Here is a 19,270-nt window from a genome sequence, read left to right as displayed (position 1 = left end):
GTTTTGAACTTGCTCAGTGCCACTGAAATCACAGCAACGGCATTGACAATTCAAGTCGGGCATAAGTTTTTCTGTCTCTGAATAGGAATCCCTACAATGCTTACACTCTAAATACAGATAATTAGAGGCTGTGGCATAATTCTCTTCTTCGTCAACCTAAAAGCAGTCACGAGTAAAGTGACTGAAGCCATTGGTTACTGCCGCATAAAACTAACAGAATGTGTTGGGCCTACGGTGAGATTCTTAACTTGCATATCCTTGCATTTATTTGTGTGGCAGGATCTTTACAGCAGTTCTTAGGTTTTTTTTTTTTTTTAACGTAAACGGCATAGTATCATGGCAACTGTTATTTGGAGGTGAACATCAGCAGCTGAAGGGAACAGTTGTGATAGTGTCTAAACAGTAGGCAGGAGTGGGACAGTAATGCCAAATTTTAAGTAATTTTTTTCCCTTTTTTATTGTTTGGGGAATAAAGGAATCTATGCTATCTACTTTGCTTATAATTCACTAAAATGGGTCAATGCTTGAGCTAGCAGTTGCTCTGAAATTACAATGACTGACTGTAATTAAGAACTAATTTGTAGTCATAAAAAAGCCAGATAAGGGGCTATGCACTTCATGAGAGATGAATATAATCAGGGTAACTGGCACAGCTGGTGGCCATAGTCTGTCCTCAGTGAGCAACACACAATTCCCATAATTCATAACAGGACTGATGCCTCAGACGGTGAATACTTAAGAAAATTTCCTTGATTTGAAGCATTAAATCTTATAGAGTGTGGGGACAGGGCTTGGGGAACACAGTGCAACCATTTATTAATTATACAGCATTAGCATTCTGATGGATGTCATGTAAATGGATCAGGTAGATGTGTTTTGGTTTTCTAGAAAAAGTCAATTTTTTTTTTCAGAGGACTATATCAATGCTGAATGTGCCATTTTGTAAATGCAAGCAGAAATTGACTTCAACTCAAGCCATTCTTCAGTTATATTTGAATTTGTGGACTTATTTTCCTTGATATCACAGGCAGACCTAGCAGCAATACCCTGTAACCTTTTCATCTGTGATATTCAACTAACTTCTGTATGGAAACAGTCAGCTTTAGTTTTACTGCAGAGAATACATCTATAAAACCCTGTTAACTGTTTTCCTTATGCAAAACAGCAATTATGACCTCTTTGACTTAGCACTTACTCTACAGAAATAAGCAATTGCCATTTGGCTCTATTCATTTTGTACTTTGTTTCACACTTTCTTAAGATGTATCAGCAGACTTTTAATTATCCTGCAAATGATTCTATTAAGCATTCTCCTTGCATATTAAATGCAGAAGACATTGTTTTGAGCTTCCTTTGCCTCTTGTGAATAGAATGTGGGCAGACATAGAAAAATCAAATTATTTTACTAAATGAAAACAACCTGAGCAGAAGAAATCATTTTGAATAATGACAGCTTGGGTGAGAGTGTCACCATTTTCTATCAGTTTGCTCTGCATCACATAGGAGCTCACTTGATGGAACGTTAAAAAAAAATGTGTCTAGTAAAAATAAGCTGTGACAGTCTCTAAGTAAATGTAATAAATCAGGAGGATTTTCAAAGGGAATAAAAAGTGTCATTTATGATGGTTACAGCTTATACGCCCACTATGATTCCTGTACTGGTACAGTTTATACTCTCCCATGGTAGATGAAATTATTACTTGATCTGTCAAAATGGAGTGACAAAATTTTTGTGGGTAGACAGCTTATTTAAGAATAGTAAGGTTCTATTGTGTGTTTGCTATCCTAACTCAAAGTACTGTAGAAAATAAGAAATGAGGGAAAGCCATCATTCTTCAGAAAGCTGATATAAAATTGGGGGGAAAAAAAAAGGTTAATAGCAAAAATCTTAATGTTTTACCCATAGGAATATGAAGAAATAGTAAACATATTTTCATCTGAAAAGTTATTATTTCAGTAGCCTGTGAGACCTAAATTCTAGCAGGTTGCCTGTAATATAATGAATTGATAATTCTCAGAAAAAGTTTTCGCTCAGCAGGAAGTGGTCTGGATTAATCTCTCAGTTCCAGGTGTTCACAACTGGATTAAATCCAAGAACTGACTGTGATTGCATAGTGGTAGCTCAAACTTGCCAGACACCTGTATGTGACCAGGACATTCAGAGGCATGGAATATTTATGCAAACCTCAAGCACTAAATGTGTGGGCGGGTGGACTTCATTGCAGTTCCAGTGAAACTTGCATATAGGTGGAACACTATCTGCTCTGAAACTTGGAAGTGTGAGCATAAAATGGCCTCCACGCCATTTCTTTAAAGACGGAAACTTGCTTTGCTTCTAAGTATGTTTGGGGAGTTCGTACATTAGATTTACAAATCATTGTCATTTATAGAAGTTCTGTTTTTCTACTTTTTGAAGACATAATCAAGTAACCAAGTCATGATGTATAACTGCTCACACAGGTCAAGGCATCTAATACCGGAAGGTTTTTAAAGCTAGTTAAAAATATCTTATGGCTAGAATTTAAGTCAGCAGTATCAAAAGTAAATGAAGTGCATATATACTTTGAGAGTGGGAAGGAATACTTAGTCTTTGGGATGGGTTGTGAAGGAATGTAAAGAATGCCATGATTTAGAGCCTTTAAATTGTGATTAGGAGTCCTTCTAACTCAAACCCACCATGAGTTATAGCTGAAACCTGAATAAAGGCCGGACATACTCTTCTGTACTTTTTTTCTCTGCTTGTACATTTTGAAAGAAATGTTGTGGAGTTACACTTGCTGTGCTAAATCTGGAGTTGGAGTTCCGTGCTGTGTTAGAAAAGGCATTTAGAGGATAAATGCATTTGCATATTTTCTGAAGAAATGATCGCAGTTGAAAGGAAAGGATGGTTCCAAAATGAGGAATAAGCCCCATATTTCTAAATTGTTACTAATCGCCAGTTATCAGATCCCACCAATTCCTACTGGACAACTTAAGCCCCAAGTATTCTGGAAGGAACACGGTTTTAAAAAAATTTGTAGTGACTGATCTATGGTGACTAGAAGTATATCTTCACTTACAAAACAACTCCTTTCCCTCTGGTATGGCTATTTATTGAAGCCATTTTCTAATCACACAACTGCATAGAGTAAGCTTTGGTAAGGGAGAAGGGGAGTCAAGAGAGAGGAAGCAATCTGAATAGTGAAGCTGTTCCCTTCTCTTCAGATGAAAGACAAGCTGTAAAGTGGGTGTCTGGATTTTCCAAAATGCCTAGTGAGACACTGCTTAGGGGCTACCCATAGTGAAGATGAGCTGGTTTTCAGGGACTTCAGCTTGCTTCTGCTGCTTGTATAGCTGCAAGAATATTTGTTACAGTGCCTGTGGCAAGTAGAGTCAAACTGGACTTCTCCCCATGAAAAAATGAGCATTCTAGGAAAAAGAAAATGTTCGGAAAAAGAAAATGTTCCATTGTACCAACAGAAAAGACAGCATCGTGTAGTCTCACTAGGTGAACAGCAAAATTCATGACAAAAGTAAGCAGAGGACATCAAACACACCACCATAGATTTTTTTTTCCAAGCGCAGAGTCTTCTAAATATAGATTATAGTAATTTACTTTCAAACAACTCATTTTCAGCATCTGACATGTTCATTAACCCCAGGTAGAAAAATTATTGTGGTGCATTAATTTTTCACCAATGAAGACATTAGTCATATTTGCAAGTATCATTAGTGTCTGCCACTGAGGTGGAAAAGTCTTACTGTCTCTCTCCAAATGGAGGATGCATTAGAATGTTAACTAGGGTCTGCTGAGTTCTGTGGGTTATCAACCCTTGCACACTTTTATGCATTGAATTTTAATTAGACTTTTCTAAAAGTACATCACTAAAAGACATGTTTTATAAGTGAGTAGGACAGATATGTAATCCTTTAGTAAAATAAGGTAAAACGTACAAGGATTTAGTGTAAGTATTCTGATAGTTCTTCTGACAATATGAAGAGTACAAGTTCATATATTAAACTGTATGTGAGCTCAGCAATTATAAGAGGGAAATGAGATCAGAGGTATTGTAGTCCACTGAGGGGGGAAGGGAAGAAGGTTTCCAAGGTGCCAACAGCAGCAGGTATCTAAAGGTAAGTGAGGTCAGACAGACGGGTGTTTTTCTTACCACTCTGTTATGATAAATCCCTTACTCAATCTGTTCCTGAAATAAAGCATCGGAAAATGTCTCAGAACGCTTGGCTCCTATCTGTCTTAGATGGTTTTCTGTACATTCTTTCTACTAGTGCTCATAAAGTCTTTTTTTTTATCAAATCTTTATTCAAATGGTTTTGCTTTGGATTTATCTATAACCTATATTTTTTAATCCTTTGTGGAATAAAATAGTTCTTCTGGTTTTTGTTAAAGATGTGATGAAAAGGAAAGCAAGTTGAAGCAATGTTGCTCTACTTAAATATTTTGACATTAAAACAATGCTCAAATTTTTTTCACTGAAGTATAAGACTGTATATCTGCACAGTGGCCAACCTTTCAGAACAGTTTTTGTAGGTAGAAAGGTGAACGCATGTCTTTCTTACACATAAATATGACTAAATCTTAGTCCGGAGCCAAGAGGAACTAACATTCCCTTTAGATGCTTGTAAAACTTTGAATCAGTTATTGCCCGTTTCCCCAGTTCCTTCCCTTTTACTTGCAATGTCTGATTTCCACTCAATGAAAGAGGCGTGAAGTAGCTTGATCCAGAACCTGCTGAGGACAGTCAGCAAGTTGACGACCTGGAGTCAATGTAACGTGATGGAAAATATACCCAATTCCTTTATCCCCCCAGAACGCTCCAGTTTGATTTTTCATCTCTCCTGAAATTTTTCAGTATAATAAAAGCATCAAGATGGCAAAAAAATATCAAAAGAACAAACTAGTGAATCAATCCAAAGTTATTTTCTAAATAGTCTGTGGCATTACTAGTGCTGTTGGGATGGGTCTTGTCTTGCATTGCTTCAAATTAGATGTCTTGTCTAAGTGAATATTTTATACATCAGTGGAGTAAATGGAAAGGAATGGTCACTTTGAAAGAAAATGCCCATTTCTCAGAGTCACTGAAGGCAACCAGACTCCTGGGTATGGGATTTCATCAGGAGCATGACCAGGGTAGGAGGAGGGGGGCACTTCTTGAGGTGCCCATCTTCACGTTGACAGTAAAGCAGTCTGGAGAACCAGCTTGGCCTAGGGCAGTGATGGTGAGCTTTTAAATGTTTTTCTCAACTTGTTTTAACAAGTTAGACCATCCCAACTAGTGGTTGCTGGAGAAACCTTTCACTAGGCATCAAAACCATAAGCACAGACAAGTGATGTATCAACATAGCTCTTTAACTAAGAAATTATTTATTTTTTCCCTAATTGTAGGATTGACCTATTAGAGTTTGAGAGTGAGATAGTCCATAATTTTCTCTGTCGCAGGAGAAGAATGGGATATCACCTTCTAGGGCACTCCTGTCTCCTCTATATATGATCTTTATAAAATTTTATCTGGTGAATGATTGGATTTGCTTGAGGAATGCCTAGATGTTAAATAGTATATAAGTATAGCATGTACCTAGGAATCTGATAGCAAACTGTGACATCAGATATAAACCTGGGCTTCAAGATAAAAATAAAGAGTTATGGCAGATTCATCCATTCTTAGTAAAGAACTCCACTATTAGATTTGTAACTTACTATTTTTTTAGCACTCCCTATAAGGTATGTCATATCTTTATGATTAAAAAGAGGATTTTTTTCTTTTCTTGGTAGTAGTATACAATATGAAATGTTACGAGATTCTCCTGGGAGATAAAAGAATGGTTGGGAAGAAGCATTATAATCAGTAATTGATCTTAAGACTGTGTGAGAAGAAATGAGCATATGCAGGGGGATACCAAGAACAAGTGTCATCAACGTCTTGTACTGTACTTGTGTAATTCTGGATTCTGGTCTAGGTTTCAAGGATGCGTCTCCAGCTAAAGCAGGAAGGAATTGCTTGGGTAATGGTCATGTTGAGAGTTTCAGAAAAGGGTTCTTAATGTTTGCTTACATTGGATAAACAAGGATCATGAGTAGATGTGAACAAGTTTTTTGTACCATCATTTCTTACTTTGTGTTTGATTTCACGCTAAGACAACAGTGCCTCTGTGGAATCTACATAAAACAAGACAGCTTTTGTGGCTACCCATTTTCAAGTCCGGTAAGGTAGTGAATCTGCATGTTTAAATGTTAGAATTGGTAATACAGTTGGGAAATGAAGCCAGGAATGTCTTTTGAGCTTCATATATCAAAATAAGAGTAATCTTTTTAGGGCTTTTTTGCATTACTCATGTGCTTGCCTTGACTGTAAAAATTCAGTTTAAATGGTATTTAATTTAGTCTTGCTATCTTAATTTTTGTTAATAATGGTAATAAATCTTATTACTCATTATATTAGTAATGGAAACTTTGGTCCAAACCTGTTTGGTTCAAACACCTGTTAATTTTTGTACATGTGAATGATTATTTGATCACATAATTATATGATGTTCACACAGAATGAATAGTTGAATAGTTTCAGAAGTTGCTTGTTTAATTTTTAGTTATAATTTGGATGTTCTGGATATAATAATAAGTCCGTACATGAAGCATTTGTATAACCATTTTTAAAATGCATTTTTTCCTGTGAAAAAAGTTTCTAGGAACTAGAAAGATAGTTGAATACTTAACCATTGTACAATTTAATTACACCTGAGGTTATTTTTCTGTCTTTTACACAATACAAAAGCTATGTATTGCATTTTCATTTGTTTGTCTTTGAGCTCAGCCATAGAAAGTTATTTTCATCTCTAGATAGTTGTATTATTTAAGCAGTTTTTGTTTTGATGGAAATTACTTTTGTAGGAAGAAATTTACCGCTTTGACTGCGATCAGGGCCACAGCTCAGTCCGTAACACTCACTGCTGACATGCCTATTTCCTACCTGTCAGAATGAAATACTAATGGTAGGTCCTATCAATTCTGACATTGCTTTCTTATTTTTTATAACCAAGGTCACTTTGCTTCAAGTTTACATTTGGCATGCAAATGGAAATGAAACTATAAAAAGGATTATTATTTCTTGCAGCAAATTTGTGCTGATTGTGTTTTATTTTAATGTTTTTCATTTCAAGGAATAAAACATTTGAAAAATTTAAGATGACAGATAAAGCATTTACTTGGAAAACAGCAAAAAGGTGTTTTTTCATCTTTATTATTAAATGCACATGCAAAATCAGACTAGCTAATCAGTTGTTTCTTTTCCCAGTATCTATGTTATTGCATTTGTGTTTTAAATGAAACATTTAAAAGGTGTTGTCTAACCCTTACAAAATATCTGTTCACAGAGAGTCTAAAGGAAGTTTTAGTCTCTGTAGGAAAGGGAAGCAATGGTCTTTTAGGGTAAAAGACACTGCATTTCTCTTGAACACACGAAGGGAGGCTTGCATTTCAAGTCCCAGAGCCCATTTTTCACCGAGTCTCTGTTCTTTACTCATAATCTTCATTATTGTCTGCTTGGTATCATGTCCTCTTTTTTACACTCAAAAGTGAGAAGCCTTGTTTGTGCTTCTGAAGACTGGAAGAATAGCACCATGGGAAACCAGTGTCCTTGTTGAGTCTGCGTGCGCAGGTGTAGTACAGGTAAAGCTTCTAACATTACACTGCCAATCACCTCCATCCTATTTTAATGGACTCTCTCTTTGGGGAGCCTGAGAGAAGTAATTTAGCCTGCTTAAAATTGGTGTTTTGGGGGAGAGCTTTCTGGCTGTTATATGTTTCCAATTGCAATTCTCATGATCTTATACAGAGATCGATCTGTTTTATTTAGATGAATCTGTTGGTGATTTTTTTAGGGTTTCTTTGTTTCTAATACAAATTAAAATTCTGAATCTTTAGTCAGCTGGAATAAGGCTATTCTAGCACTGCTCTGACAAAGAGAGTCTTGTAAATTGAGACAATATAAAGGTTTTGTATAACAACGTTTTTATTTACTGCAGAACTATGAAACATATTTCTATTGTTAAGAAACACCAATAAAAGGAATAATTTTCATGCTATCAAATAAGCTGTTCTTATTTGGTGACGAAAACTCAACACTATAGCACTTGGAATTAGAGTCTCTGGAGCATCAGAATAGACCTTAATAAATAGGCTCTCCTATGTAGTTGTTGCAAGGGAAGGGAGCGGCTTCTAGACTTCATCGCAGTGTACTCAATTTTACATCTATTCCAGTTTTGCAATAGTAAATTGATAGAATGCTGCAGAATACCACTCTGGGATATTCAGAAAGAAGTAGTAGGTTTTGTAAACTGATTGTCTTTCATACTAGATAGGACCATATCTAAGTGTTCCTCAGTTATGTTCTTTGCAGAGCCAGCCACATCCTTATCAGTTTTTTATAGGTAGTAGAACTACTAAAAAACCTCCCAGAATATAGGTGGTAAATTTGGTCTGGTGGTCACGTCTCTATTCTTTATTCTTCTGTTTCATCTCTCATCACGCTGCTATTGATTATTTGATTATTATTGCATTAATGTAATTCCAATTTACTGTACTTGCTAGTGTCTCCCCTCTTCTACCACTAGATCATATGTTTCAAAGCAGGGCTATATTTCAGAAGGGTTAAATATGTTAAATATAATTTTTTATTTTATTTTTCTTTACCAGTAACAAACAACAAGTAATAATGCATAAACATAGGCAAAACTGTTCAGCTGCACTTACTACAGTTTTCAAATACCATCCCATGTGCAATCTCAGCAGTTTGCTTTCCCATGAAGTATAAATACAAATGCATTCCTACATTGTAGAGCATCGTTGAATAAGTCAATACCTATAAGATCTTTCAAATACTCATAAGGAAAGTTTGGAATAAATGCAAATTATTAAATAATTTATTAATGAGTATTACTACTAATGCAGACTATATCCCTTGCTTGAGTAAAATGTTAAACAAGTCAGGATCATACAATCATAGAATCTTTGTGTTGGAAGGGACCTTTTAAGGTCATCTAGTCTAACCCCCCTGCAATGAGCAGGTGATTTAACAAATGATCAACTAGACCAGGTTGGTCAGAGCTCCATCCAACCTGACCTGGAATGTTTCCAGGAATGGGGCATCCACCACCTCTCTGGGCAACCTGTGCCAGGTTTTCACCACCCTCGTTGTGAAAGATTTCTTCTTTATATCTAGTTGAAATCTACCCTCTTTTAGTTTAAAACCATTACCCCTTGTCCTGTTGCAACAGGCCCTGCTAAAAAGTCTGTCCCCATCTTTCTTATAAGACCCCTTGAAGTACTGGAAGGCTGCAATAAGGTCTCCCTGGAGCCTTCTCTTCTCCAGCTTGAACAACCCCATCTCTCTCAGCCTGTCCGCATAGGAGAGGTGTTCCATCCCTCTGATCATTTTGGTGGCCTCCTCTGGACCCGCTCCAACAGGATTTTTCCATAGCACTGAATTTGTGTGGATCCATATCATCATTGTTTTTGCCTACTTTAGTGGATAAACCCAGACAAACCCTCCACTTTTTGGGCATTTTTTGTTATAGTCAGGATGCTGATGTGTGGCATAATTTCTGTAACTTCACCCCTATTGGAGAAATTCCTTTATTAGATTTTGTCTTGTTGTGTTTTATTTTGTTTATCAAAGGAGATTTCATGGGCTGGAGAAGGCAGAACAAGAAGCACCTATTACTATAACCACTTTCCTTTTGACAGTCAGTGGGCCTTAGTGCTGCTTTATGTATAATCAGCTTTGCAATACTGTAGAAGTCTGGTTACTGAAGTAGACAGGGTATTTAAGCACACATTTTGGTCTAGCACATAGCTCGACTGCCTCAAAATCTGCAGGATTTTCTTTGGTTTATTGAGATTTCTGTGATCTCAGGAAAGGGAGAGAGTAGTATGCACTTATGGTGAAAGAACGCAATTTTGGGAGGATGCAGACACTCAGGTCTGCCCTTGACTTATCACCTGGTATTTGAAAAGCCTTCAGCAAGACGGTTAGTGCCTCAATCCTTCAGTCTCCCATCTCAGAAAGGTGTAGGTGTATTTCATAAAAAGGTGGAAGACATTGAAGTCCTGCAAGGGGACATACAAAAAGGTATTTCGCTTCTAGGAAAAACTGATACAGCCCATGCTCTGTACTATTTCTTTGTGCACAAGTAATTTGCTCAGTGTTATTCAGTGGCAGTAACTTTGCAGGGTGAGAAAATTCAAGGAAGGCATGTAAAGGACCGTTTTCCATTTTGTTGTTAAAGAAAGGTCTCAAATTACTCCCTTCTTGAGTAATAAGCCAAAAGCTTCTATTATAATGCGTGTACCCAGCATTGTATCTTTTCTCTTTCAGACAGAAAGAAAGAGACTTATTTATCTAATCTGTCAATCGAACCTATGCGTTTCTGGTGTACATTTTTACCAGAGGTCTGAGCACTGTTTGTGCTGCTCTGATTTATAGAGAGTTCTCACTGATATATGGCCTTGATGTTCCTCCTCTTCTGTATTTTAGCTGTCAGTGGCTCTCTTTTGACTGTTAAGTCTTGTTACTACTAAGGTCTAATTATAGCTCCCATTATTTTTAGGAAAATGCTGAAATACAAGCTCAAAAGGGGATTTAGAAGTGCACAAATGAGAATTAGAGATGTGGTAAGCACTCATCAATAGGCTACTGGGGCTTTCCACTTACCATCATTCAACTAATAATTAGAATATTTAGATGCTAAGTACAGATCTGAGAGAGAAAACCAAATGGAAAGTTTTTTTTACATGTATGTCTAAATAAAATATAATAAAGATCTTCACTTGTGTGGATTCACACACAGTATGGAGTTATGCATGTTTTGCCTTTGTTTTGCAGAACTGTTCTTCACAGGCAGTAATGTTTTTTATAGTAAATGAAACTACTAAATATTGATTATGTAGGAGGTGAATTGGTAAAAGACTTGCAGAATGGTTGTGTATTTAATATAAAAAGGAAAGGGACAATCTAAATCCTTATGATAGGAACAGTCTAAATCATTATTTCAATCTGGTTGATTGTCCCATAGACAACTGTCAGGGAGAACTTTTAGAAACCAACAGCATAAAAGAAAGGAAATTTATTAATGAAAATAGAGCCGTCTATAGTGCTGAGTGAACAGTAAATAAAAAGTTAAATTATCATTTTCTAGAAATATCTGGAGCAGCCACCCTTATGCATGTCTCCTGTAATCCATGTGTGAAAGCATTACAAACTGCACGTGTTTCAGGATCAGGAAGGTTGCACGAAAGCTATGCAGTTACCTGTGGTTGCAAAAATTCTAACTTTGTAAGGATGAATCTAATTCCCTTGCCATTTCTTCACAAATATTTGAAGAAACAGACATGGCACTGCTGTATTGATGGTAAGACTGATGATTTACTGTAAGATGTTTTAAATCTCCATCTTACAAAGAATTTAATTTTTATAACTGAAGCCTTGCTCTCTCATGACTATTGACTCTCCATGAGGCTAATTCTGCAGTAAATATTTTTTCCTTTACCAATGTAAACGTTTTTGATTTCTTATGCAACTCACCCCCCTCTCTATATGTCTAGTGATCTTCCCTGTAGATCCCTTCTGTTTGGATAACTGTGTGCATCAGATGGCAAATAGTTGGCTGCTGGTTTACATGTTGCAGGAATCAATCCTTCACTGATAGGGCAATGGACTGGATGACCTAAGATATGTCTTTCATCTTTATTTTATCACTGCAAAATGCAAGTGGGCGTGCAAATCCTAGATCTTTGCCAAAGCCATCTGCTCAAAAATATTACACAAACAGACAAGGAAGGTTTAAACTAATTACAACTTTTGTCTGTTTATGAAAATTATTCTTTGCACAAGAACACTAGCAGATTCTCTGATGGCCAATCAGTTCAACGTACTCATTGCACAAAGACTGCACATATTTTTCCACAGAAGATCGTAGACAGCAATATGGAAGCCCTACGTTAGGCTTTTTATTATACTGTTGCCCTTGCCTTGCTTTTGCACTTTAAAAGGCTAGTCTGTAGGGAAGAGCTAGGAATCACATCGATATACAATTTTATCTTTGGTCCAGGAAATGCTTTACATGCACAAAATGGCATATTTTGTCTGTGTTGAGAGAACAGTTCATTTCACATGGGCTGAAGAAAGTGAACTGAACATAACCTACTCCCAGGGGCTTCCAACAAACCAGAGGAGAATGGACCTTCTGAACTTCCATGGTCTCTTCTTTCTCCCAGTGCTCTCTCTGTCCGGTGGGCTGTCCGATCTCCTGATCTTATCGAGAAATGCGTGTGAAGTGGACAGTTTCCGGAACTGGGATGAGTTGTCCCCTCTTTTGCATGGCTGTGCTGTGCTGGACAGCCATTCTCCATCCTCAGCTTCGAGGCAGCCAGATGAGGACTGCTGCCTACCCCACCCAACAGGTCACTGAGCTCAGCACTCAGGCTGTACCATGTTACTGCTGGCTTTTTGGGTGACAGATGGAAAGCCATAAGCTTTGTCACTCAGTGTTGCCTGAGCCAGTAACAGTTGCATGTGCAGTTCAGGGTGTTGGTGTGCTCAAAATTTTATTTGTGTGTTTTTGTTGTGTTTGTGTGATATTGCAAAAAAGAAAAAAGAAGAGCTTCCTAAAAAAATTGTATAGAGAAAAAAAGAAAGCTGTTTACATTGTATTTTTTGTTGACAGGAATTTTCAGTTTAAGTTTTTTTTCTGTACAAGCTTTTGACCAACTCTTTATGGCTTTTATTTCTGCAAGTGGTAACTGCAAAAATATTTTTAATCAATTATTGTTTTAGAGGTGCAGTGAAACTGTCCTCTGTATCTAAATAAAAGGCAAATTGTTTGCTCACTGTATATAAGCTGAGAATTTGATCACACTTTTAACATTCTCTAAAGTAATCACATTTTCTGTTCCATCAGTCTGTATTTCAGCATGTAGAAATCTTTTGCTTTCAAAAGTTCTTTTAGAATGGTTAAACTACTTATTCTGATAATGTATATGCATGCTGCCATTCACTTAGTCCTTAGTCTTAGTAGAGGGTAAACTGCTGAACAATGCTAAAGGCTTAGCTTAGTGCGGGATATGAGAATATTTGCTTAGAATGTGTGAGGTTGGTGCATTATAGAAAACCACCACCATATTTAACTAATTATTGGAAATTTTTTAGCATTGAATTAGTACATAATTAACAATTTTACAACTAGCTTAATAAACACATAACAATTAAAGTTCCACATATGGCTTACTTTACAAAGTTACCCCCCTCATGCATAACTAATGGGTTTGCTACCACATGCTAGGAATAATAGTGTTACAAGTTTAATGAAGCTGGTGGTTTGTCTGTTGCAAGAATAACATAATATTCATATAGATATCAAATACATTGCTGGCTATAAATTGCCCTGTATTGCCTTTTACTAGACTAAGAAGAGTAAGACACCTTGCACTGGGTTTTGCAGAGAATTTTAGTGTTGGTGGCACTTTTGTCTTATGATTTAATGAGGAAAATTAACTGAATTTGGAGAGGAGTCACTGCACGGCTTTGGCATCTTAGTGATAATAATGATAAACCATCCTTATGCTCTGCAGGTTTCATGTCAGTCAAACATTGTTTAGCCTGGACATTCAAAAGGTCTAGGTAGCAGCTTAGGTTTTCATGGTTGCAAGCTGTAAGAGCCACAGACTAATATGGCTGAAATGGCACTACCGGCAGTGCTCTTAGTAGCCAAATTATGAACTAGTGGAGCCAGCTGGGCACAGTGAATGTTTTCTGCTTGCGTTGGTGCGGTTGTGATGGCCAGGTAGAAGTGGCTGACGAAGGGGCTGAAGTTTCACTTGCTGAAGCCACTGTAGATAAAGACTAAATACTACTCAAGTTTCTCATCAGCTGATGCTACCCAAGGAGTCCTCTCCCTAGGTGAGACATGTTATAAGACTAGCCACACTGTTCTGTCAACCAGCAGCCCCTGGTAATCCTTGTGTTTAATGCATTGCTCTCCAAAATTGCAGCTTCAGTTTGAATTTGCAGCTGCTGAGATTGCAAGCTGGGGAAAGCCCAGGAGCCAGCTGTGAGCCCACTGCAATGCTGCAGTCACAGCTGAGTGAACTGCATTTGCATCCACTTCATCCTAGTAACATAAAGGGCTGCTGCACTAAGAACCCCGAAATGAAGGAATTTCTATGACTTTATTCTCTTTTTAATTATAACTAAATAAAATCAGGAGCTTGTGTAGATACTTGCACAGACTTCAATGCATTTGAAATGCATTTTGATGGATGTTTCCTTAATAAACTGATGGTAATCACTTTCTTATCTGACATCAGTCTTTTCTCCCTTTTACTGATCTTAAAAAAGTTGAGTTATTTTGAAAAGAGAAACCTGTCATGAGGGGAGATTTTCAACACAAATTGTCTATATTGTTTCATGTGCAAACTTCAGCTTTACCTTTTCAACTTCCCTGTACTGTTTTATGCCTTACGACATTTGTGTCAGATCTATTTTTGTTTCACAGTGCAGGCTATATTCTTGTACACTTCAGAGTGTATGTCATCCTTCTATGCTAAAGAGAACTGGACAGAGGTTAGGATGCTATCTTTTTCAGGCTAATTAAGTTCCAGCATAATCATTGTACAGAGCCTACATTTGCTTATTGAATATAAAACTTGCTTTGAGCAGGAGCTTGGATGAGATAACCTCCCAAGGTTGCTTCTGACCTGAATTATTCTGATTCTATGAAAACAAAAGTCAAAGGTGCGTGTTTATTGTAGAATGAAACATTTCATAGCCTAAAATTCTGTTTCTGAGAAGTCAGAGTTCGTTGTAGAACATTTTGACTCATGGTAACAGAAAATGAGATTTCGCAGAATAAAACTGTAACTCTAACATGGGCACAACTAAATACATGCTTAAAATTCCCATCCTGCAGCCTCTAGGACCTCCATCCTGCAGAAAATATCTCTTCTTTTCAAGGCCATGTAGCCCAAAGAAGGCAAACTTGTTTTTCTAAAGCTCAGTCCTATTCTTTTTAAAGAAAAATTGAATTGAAGTGGAAGACTATAATTTAAAAATAAAAGTCCCCACAGTTGCAGGTTGTAGAGAACTCATGCTGTATAAATTTTTTAGAATGCAAATATTTCAGTGGCTGCGTTGATGGATGAACTTGGCAGCCTGTCCTCAAATGAGCTGGGATTTTTAGAAAAACAAAAACCAACACCCTTAATTCCAGGCTCTAAACTGTATTTAATAAAAAATAGAGCTGTGTGCAATGTACTTATTTTGCTTTTTTGCTACAAGGCCCGTTGCTGCATTCAGCCATTAGCTTCTACCTCATTCTGTCAATATGCAGGGTAGGAGAACCAATAAGCCACGCTGGCTGCCTTCAGGAAGATGCATGCTAAGGAGAGAAAAACAGCTACAACTTAGTCATGACTATCTTAACTCTTTTTCCTCTGGGTTAGCTGATCATGATTATTCTCTTATTTGATCTAGAGAGCCTAAAAACTAAATCAAACGTGATCAAAACTCCCTTATGGGGTAGGAGACCAGCCTAGCACAGGGCTACTGAGAGCAAGGTATACATATTCATCCATTAAGGAAGACATATGAGCTTGCATCTGAGGTGGATAAAAGATCTGTGGTTTTTGTATGCTCAACCTTCTCTACACAAAGTCAAAGTAGCTAATCCCAGCCAAGCAGGCAGGAAACACAAAGGAATACGAATAGGCTGTGAAGAGAACACGGCCTCTGTTCTTTGTAGAATCATTTCCATTTGGTTTTATAAAGCCTCCAAAGGTGCAGATCATCTGGCAGCTACGTTTGACAGAATATATACAGAGAGCCTTCGGCCTCCACCTCCAAGGCCTTGCCCAATAACATTGCTTTTTGTTCATGAGATTCCACAGGACTGCTTATATGAGAATTATCAAAGGTCCATCTAAAAATGTATAATGCAATTTAGGATAAGATTATAACTACTGAACCTCACACTTTCTTCTCCTGCAGTTTCTATTGCCTTTAAAATTGGGAGCTACAAGAGGAAAGTGCAAGAAACAATGCCTTAGTAAATATGCAGGAAATTTAAAGCCAGGAAACTGGTCCTTGATTGTGTATCCAGCTGTTCAATAGTTTACTGACTTGGTTTCTTCCTTTCTTAAATTGGTCTGTGTCACAGGCAGTTTCAGTATAGAAATATATACGGCTGGCAATAAATCCACATGCTTTCTTCACTACACCAGTTATAATATGTCAAATTTTGTGCAGTCAATCAAATAATGTACGTTACATAGCTTTATTTACCGGAGAGTACTACAAACTAGTGCTCTGTGTCATTACTCAAAAATAATTGGAAAAAAAATAGTTTGGCAGGGGGTTGGGGTAAGAAGAAAGCAATTTAATTTCTTTACTGCTTGGGGTTCATGCTCAGTTAATTACAGAATCATGGAATCACAGAATGATTGAGGTTGGAAAGGACCTTGGGAGATCTCTAGTCCAAGCTCATTCTTAAAACAGAGTCAGCTGTGAAATCAGACCAAGTTGCTAAGGGCTTTATCTGTTCAAATCTTGAAAACCTCCAAGGATGGCGATGGCACAACCTCTCTGTGCATCCTGCTGCACTGCTTGGCTGTCCTCAAGGGGAAAAGTTTCTCCGTCTATGCAGTCAGATCTGCTCTAATTCCAATTTACGTCAGTTGTTGCTCATCCTCTTGGGATGCACCACTGTGAAGAGCCTTCTTTCTCTCTGCATAACCTCTTTGTAGGCCCAGAGGTCTGCTGGTAGGTCCCCATGAAGGTGTTTCTTCTCCAGGATGAACAAGCCCTGCTCCTCCAGGCTCAGAGTAGAGTGCTTCAGGCCCTGATTGTCCTGGTGGCCCTCTGCTGAACTCATGCAGTTGATCAATGCCTTTCTTGTGTTGGGGGGACCAAAACTGGACAAGGGCTGACTAGAGAGGGATAATTACTTCCCTAGATCTCCTGGCCATGCTCCTGTCCATACAGCCAAGGATGCCGTTGTCCTTCTTTCCTGCTAAGGCACATGGCTGGCTCACGTGAAGCTTGGTCTCTCCCCAGTCAGTTCCTGGCCCCTTGTCATGGCAAGGCGTTGTAGAACTTTGCATTTCTCCTTGCTGAGTTTCATGAGGCTCCTGCCTGCCCATTCCTCCAGCCTGAATGGCAGCCCTGCCCTTGAATATGTTGAGGGGTCCCCCAAGTCTGGTCCCCTCCATCTGCAAAACATTGCTATGTGTTTCTAATACAGCCATATCCGCTATATTTATTATAGTAGAAACAAAGCAATACAATTTAGCCTCAGTATTTTGACAATATAAATTTTCTGTTTATATTGTAGTTGTAAAGATATGGAACAGAAAGCTTAATAAAACTCTACTAAATCATGCTGACATTTAAAATACATAAAAATATCTTTGTGTCTCAAATATCTATTTTATTTGGGTTAAATTTTAATTCTTACATCGTGCTGTCCACGTTCAATTACATTAGGGCCCTCTGTGTTAGACTTGCTGTTGGAAAAAGGTAGATACACTACTGTTTCCTAAGTGTGTTACTAAGTCAGTACGTTGGCTGTAAAACGTATGATGGTGTCCATTTTACAAATGGATATGAAAACTCTAAAAAATAATAGTTTGGTGCAGAGTCCTATGGGACTGGAATGGGAAGCCAAATCACAAGTCCCATTCCACTGCCCAGGCGTTAGATTAATCTTCTTTCTGGCAGCTATTTAATTCAGAATAGATTTAGATCAGGACTTTTGTTTGAACACAGTGGCCATTTAATCATGCCAAAATGTTTCCACTGTTCCTGCTTTTTCTTTCATTACATTGTGTGCTAAAGAAATTATAATCAGCAAAGCACTAGAACTATCACCTGGCTATCCTGAATCGTAATGAAGTACTGTGTGGCATTTTACCGTTCCAATCCCTGATTTGTGGTTAAATTTGATATGCAGCATACTGAATTCACATTATTGTGTAAATATTCTCATTATAAGCTATAATTTGCTTTTGATCTGAAAAGGTCATAAACATGCCATCAGTTATTTCATAGTAGTATATAACGATTCATTGTTTTTTTTCTTCACTTAGAATGAGAGGTATCTGCAGTAACTGTATGGTAATGGCTGGCAAATGTTGACTTTTATCAATGGTTTGTGTTTGCTGCACGCCTTCGACTCCTACATATTACAGCAGTGATTGCTGTTTCTGTTTTATTCTATGGTGGTTTAGTATTATCCTGGATATACTACTTTGCATAATGTTATCAAATTCCTACTATTAGGCTTTGGAAAATATTCAGCTCAGATTCCAAACTATTCTGAAATAATTGTAAGTTTAAATCTAATTTTCAGTCAATCATTCAAGGTCTGTAAATGATTGTCAACCATCAATTCATGTATCTTTAATTCTGTTCTGAAAAACAAACGTTTGAATTTTATGTGTTTCCTGTCCTATCCCAGAGTCTGTTTTTCACTTTTTCTTGTTTTACTATTCCTTCTGGTCCTGTCACAATCTCTCCATGCAAACACAGTAATGACTGTGGTACAGCAGCTTTTATGAGAACGCGCTTTAGCATCTCGTGAGACCAAGAGGAGGAATTTGTACTCATACCAAGCCAGAAAGTGATAGAAGTAACAGGTGACTCCCTTCTCACATAAAATCTTGGTGATAGGGAAGGTACTAGGGCAGAACAGAAAATACCATTTTTGTTATTTTAGCTCAGGTTCTTGCAGATTATAGGTAAATACTACTTGGAATTGTCCCAAATCCAAATGCATGCATTACAATAGAGTAGAGATGCAGAATAGGAAAACTTGTTAAATATACAGGATCTCTGGGGGCATGGCAGAAGCATGATCCTTTGTTTGGATGACATAGTTCAGTTTAATTAGCCACCAACATTGCATGTCTACGCTGAGACCTTTGAGATTAAGCAAAAATTAGCCACTGGCTAGGGCTGCCAAAATCTACCTGTAATTCAGGATTTTACAATGCTGCAGGCAGTATGTATTTCACCATTTGGGCTCGCAGAGAGGAAGCACTTGTACTGTGGGTTCCTCCCTGAACTGTTATGGAAATGGAAATGCCAGGTGGCACAGAGCAGAAGTCCATGCAGTAAGTTTCTAATGGAAAGCAGGGAAAAGTTAAGCGCTGACACTTCCTGCCAGCAAGCTGTGACGGGAACCTGAGCCCCAGTGCAATGTGTGATACCTCTGAGTCAAACTCCTAAGG

General features: G+C 37.7%; 1 protein-coding gene across 2 annotated transcripts in view; it reads left to right on the top strand.

The window, feature by feature from the left end:
• Positions 1 to 19,270, top strand: part of LOC309407560 (BEN domain-containing protein 5) — a gene marked incomplete at its 5' end in the record, with an annotated part of 952,618 nt that overhangs the window by 174,462 nt on the left and 758,886 nt on the right. The window lies entirely within an intron of this gene.

The sequence above is a fragment of the Phaethon aethereus genome (genome assembly GCF_964289735.1).
Source record: "Phaethon aethereus genome assembly, chromosome: 8".
Classification (NCBI taxonomy): domain Eukaryota; kingdom Metazoa; phylum Chordata; class Aves; order Phaethontiformes; family Phaethontidae; genus Phaethon; species Phaethon aethereus.
The sequence above is the reverse complement of the archived record's forward strand: the minus strand, read 5'-3'. Positions and strand labels throughout refer to the sequence as shown.